The 5,152-nt window shown below is 31.9% G+C and overlaps 1 long non-coding RNA gene across 1 annotated transcript; it reads right to left on the reverse strand.

Moving 5' to 3' along the window:
* Window positions 1-1,829: 1,829 nt before the first annotated feature.
* LOC128641825 (uncharacterized) lies at window positions 1,830-4,749 on the reverse strand. The gene is made up of 3 exons (XR_008399587.1): window positions 3,413-4,749; window positions 2,533-2,646; window positions 1,830-2,416 (listed from the first exon to the last, which is right to left on the reverse strand). It is a non-coding gene; the product is annotated as an uncharacterized LOC128641825 (long non-coding RNA).
* Window positions 4,750-5,152: the final 403 nt, after the last annotated feature.

Below are 5,152 nucleotides of genomic sequence, written 5' to 3' on the forward strand. Positions count from 1 at the left end.
ATTACTTTGGGGCAATGCTATTTGTAATTTAGTATAGGGTAGGGCTTTTTATTATTTGGGGGGGCTTTTTTATTTATATTTATTAATTTAGTGGGTTTTTTCGTACTTTAGATAATTGTATTTAATTGTATTTAGTTTAGGGAATTAATTTAATTATAGTGTAGTGTTAGGTGTAATTGTAACATAGGTTAGGTTTTATTTTACAGGTAAATTTGTCTTTATTTTAACTAGGTAGCTATTAAATAGTTAATAACTATTTAATAACTATTGTTTCCTAGTTAAAATAAATACAAAGTTGCTGATAAAATTAAAATAAATCCTAAACTAGCTACAATGTAACTATTAGTTATATTGTAGCTAGCTTAGGGTTTATTTTATAGGTAAGTATTTAGTTTTAAATAGGAATAATTTAGTTAATGATAGTTATTTTATTTAGATTTATTTAAATTATATTTAAGTTAGGGGGTGTTTGGGTTAGGGTTAGACTTAGATTTAGGGGTTAATAACTTTAATATAGTGGCGGCGACATTGGGGGCGGCAGATTAGGGGTTAATAAGTGTAGGTAGGTTGCGGCGACATTGGGGGTGGCAGATTAGGGGTTAATAAATATAATGTAGGGTTTGGCGATGTTGTGGTCAGCAGATTAGGGGTTAATACATATAATGTAGGTGCGGCGGTGTCCGGAGCGGCAGATTAGCGGTTAATAATATAATGCAGGTGTCGGCGATGTCGGGGGCAGCAGATTAGGGGTTAATAAGTGTAAGATTAGGGGTGTTTAGACTCGGGGTTCATGTTAGGGTGTTAGGTGTAGACATAAATTTTATTTCCCCATAGGAATCAATGGGGCTGCGTTAGGAGCTTTACGCTGCTTTTTTGCAGGTGTTAGGTTTTTTTTCAGCCGGCTCTCCCCCATTGATTCCTATGGGGAAATCGTGCACAAGCACGTTTTGCCAGCTCACCGCTACCGTAAGCAGCGCTGGTATTGAGGTGAGATGTGGAGCAAAATTTTGCTCTCCTCTCACTTTTCTGCGGCTAACGCCGGGTTTGTAAAAACCCGTAATACCAGCGGTGAAGGAAAACTGCTCGTTAGCACTGCACACCATTACCGACAAAACTCGTAATCTAGGCATTTTTTTGCTAATTATTATTTCACTTGTAATTTTGAAAGTAAATAATATTATCTAGAGACACTTAAAGGGACAGTCAAATGCCGTAAAAAATGTAAGAATATAAATAGGGCATGTAATTTTAAAACACTTTGAAATTTTATTTTCTCAAAAAAATTAACTTTATTCTCTTTGTATTCTTAGGTGAAAGCTAAACCTAGGATGCTCCAATGCAAATTTCTTAGACCTATAAGACCTCCTGGAATCTGTAATGCATTAGGATAGTTTTTCTCCTCTAGAGGGCGTTAGTTCATGTGCAAAAGATAACATTGAGCACATGAAAGTGAATTTACCTAGGAGTCAGCACTGATTGACTAAAATTCAATTTTTTCAAAATAAATTATAAAAGGGGCCATTCGACATAAGCTTTGAAACAAGTTAATTACAGATGTAAAAAGTGTATTGATATAACGTAGTTGGTTATGCACAAATGGGTAATGGGTAATAAAGGGTTATTCTTTATTTGAAAAAAAAAAAATGTTTTAATTACTTTCTTCTTTGAAGTGTGGATTTACCATGTCTAAATAAGAAAATAAAACTATTATATACATTGTGTTAGAATTATAACAACTATGTAACTCACTGATATATATGGATAATTAATTATTATTAAAATTATACGATCAATATATCGTTTATAAATAAATACACAGAAATTCCAAATTTATCTGCAATAAGTAACTTTTTTTAATGAAAAAACTATTTTTTATTTTTTTATTAATATAACTTATTTAAATAACTGTGGAAAACAAAACAAAAATGAGTAAATATCAAACAGGATATTTTGACTATTTCTCAATCAATTTTTCTAGTAATGAAAATAATTGCTTCCTCTCCTCTTTCCTTTCCTCCCTTCTGATTCTCAAATCTTCCCGGAATTCTGAAAGTACATCACTTACTACTTCAACACTTCTTTTATTTTGTTGTTTTGGGGTTGAAAGAGGAGTTTTGGAATCGTGAGGTGAGCTACTGGGAGTTGTTACCAAACTGTTTGCGGTCGAAGTAGAAGCAGAAACTTCATTCTGTTCGCTGCTTTGCAAGGTGGCGACCGGTGCGATTTCCGGCATTTTCCCAATTGCCTCCTCCATGGCATCAAAGAATTCCCAATAGCGTGAACTATTTCCTGACTTTTTATTGTGGTCCTTTACTGATTTGTATGTTTTTTTCAAGCCACACCACTTGCTTTCGACTTGTTCGATACAGACCGGAAAGGATTCCTCCCTCAGCCTCTCTGCTATGAGTCTCCAAACCTTAATGAAATAAAATAGATAACATATTTTAATAATGTTGTATACTTAAGCATTGTAGGCACAAATTTTATCTTAAACATTTAATATTTAATTATTTTATTATGTATATAATATACCTTGATTTTGGTCAGGTTCAGAGAATCAAATTTCTCTTTGAATTCAACATAGAACGAGATTAAATCTAAAACCTTATTTCTCGGCCACTGAATTTTATTTTTCAATTAGTGTTGCTGAAACAGAAAGGATAAAGGGTTAATTTATAGTTGATTATGTATAAAACAATAATTATTATTTTACAAAAAGATACTTTTTTTGAGAAATTATTCCATCAACCGATTAATCTGATACATATGTTACAAAATGTAACCGAGGCATTAATTAAAGAGAAAGTATAGTTAAATACAGTAGCGCATGTAATAAAACAGATACAATGTAATAATATACTCAATTTGGCTTTGTTCTATTGATATTATTTTTTGACAGCTAAACCTAGCACCTAACATTTGTTATACCTTTTTTTCAAATATAGGCAATTAGTTTAAGTGTTTCATTGCTGTGAAGTGAACTATTATTCTGCACTGATTTGCTAAAATGCAAGTCTGAGAAAAAACATTTTTAATGTTGCCGTCAGCACGAGCTTAGATTCAAGGTCATTAAAGATGTAAAACCTTTTATTATTATAACCTTGATGGTTAAGAATAACTGGGTATTCGGTAATAAAGGATTTTTTATTCTTTTTAACAACAATAATTCTATAGCAGATTGTCCCTTTAATAGCCTGGGTGGATGAGAATGATATCAGTGGTACGGCTACACTCCCATATTTTACTAACAAATACAGCAAATCAAATAAGAAGACACCTATCATGTACAGGCAGCCGTTACAAGATAGGGGTCTTCTTATTTGATTAGTTTTTGAATGCCAACATCAGAATTATGTTACCACAACGTAATATACAGTACATTTATATTAATACTGCACTGTATGTTACTTACCAACTTGTCCTTCAATGACATTAGCAATCATTTCAGGAAACAAATGCTCCACTTCTGCTGATCTTGCCAATTCATAGATATGGCATCTGTAGGTAAACATATGATCATAATTTACATTTTTAATATTTAATATTAAAAAATGATAGTCTGTATTATTAAAATACATTAATTAAATATGAGGATGAAGTTGGTTTATTATTCTGCCATCTTCTTATGTGCTAAAGTTGCCTTCTTATTTAGTTATCTTATTATTAGGCAACTGATTAAAATCATACAAATAAATATTTTTTAACAAGAAATCTCAAATAATTTTTTTTTAATTTAAAAATTAATCTTGCCACGTGCAACCTGGGTAGAAGTAGACAGCTGCAAGTACCCAAGATGGTGGAAAATAGGCAGAGTGAGGTGTGTTAGAAAGCTGAATGGGGGGATCAGGGAGTTTGGGGGCTGAATGGGGATCCAACACTAAATAAATATACAATAAAATTACTTTTACCTTATTACTGGCAGACTTTCAGTATGTACTTAAGATGGTGATAACAATACGTGAAGTGGGGAGGGAAGAGAGCTATTTGAGGGGGGGGGGCAAGGAGGGATCAGGGGGTGTGATGTGCCAGGTGGGAAGCTGATCTCTACACTAAAGCAAAAATTAACCCTACAAGGTGCCTAATTAACTGCTGGTCATAATACAAGTGTGGTGCGCAGTGGCATTTAAATGACCAAAAAGCAATGACAAAACTATATGTCTGCTATTTTTTAACAAAGGGGATCGCAGAGAAGCCTTTGCAAACATTTGTGCCATAACTTTACAAGCAGCTTGTATTTGTTTTCAGTGAGAAAGCTAAAGTTTGGTAAACATCTATTGAAAAAGAGATTACATTTTTATTTATTTTATTAAATATCGACGGTTTAATGGTGGCATGAAATAGACCAAAATGTGCCTAGATCAATATTTTGTGTTGTCTCCCAAAAAAATATATACATCATGTCAAGGGTTATTCAGGGACTCATGAACGATATCAGGGTTATACTGACTATTGGTAATTAAAAAAAAAATATGGTTTGGAAATAGAAAAAAAGCAAAGAACATGTAAATATTTTCTTTTTTGGAAATAGGGTCACATTTTATAAAATAAATAGAATGTGTGTTTTTCGATGGTTGTAGATGCGTAACATAGTTTGTGTTTTTTTGTTTTGTTTTGATTTTTTTTTAAATTATTTTATATTTTTTTGGATAGGAAATACAAAGCTATGAAAAAATTAATGGTATCTTTATAAAGTCCATTTAATGGCGAGAAAAACGGTATATAATATGTGTGGGTACAGTAAATAAGTATATAAACGGTATATAATGTGTGGGTACAGTAAATAAGTATATAAACGGTATATAATATGTGTGGGTACAGTAAATAAGTATATAAACGGTATATAATATGTGTGGGTACAGTAAATGAGTATATAAACGGTATATAATATGTGTGGGTACAGTAAATAAGTATATAAACGGTATATAATATGTGTGGGTACAGTAAATAAGTATATAAACAGTATATAATATGTGTGGGTACAGTAATGAGTATATAAACGGTATATAATATGTGTGGGTACAGTAATGAGTATATAAACGGTATATAATATGTGTGGGTACAGTAAATAAGTATATAAACGGTATATAATATGTGTGGGTACAGTAAATGAGTATATAAACGGTATATAATATGTGTGGGTACAGTAAATAAG

The sequence above is a fragment of the Bombina bombina genome, chromosome 11 (assembly GCF_027579735.1).
Source record: "Bombina bombina isolate aBomBom1 chromosome 11, aBomBom1.pri, whole genome shotgun sequence".
NCBI classification, from domain to species: domain Eukaryota; kingdom Metazoa; phylum Chordata; class Amphibia; order Anura; family Bombinatoridae; genus Bombina; species Bombina bombina.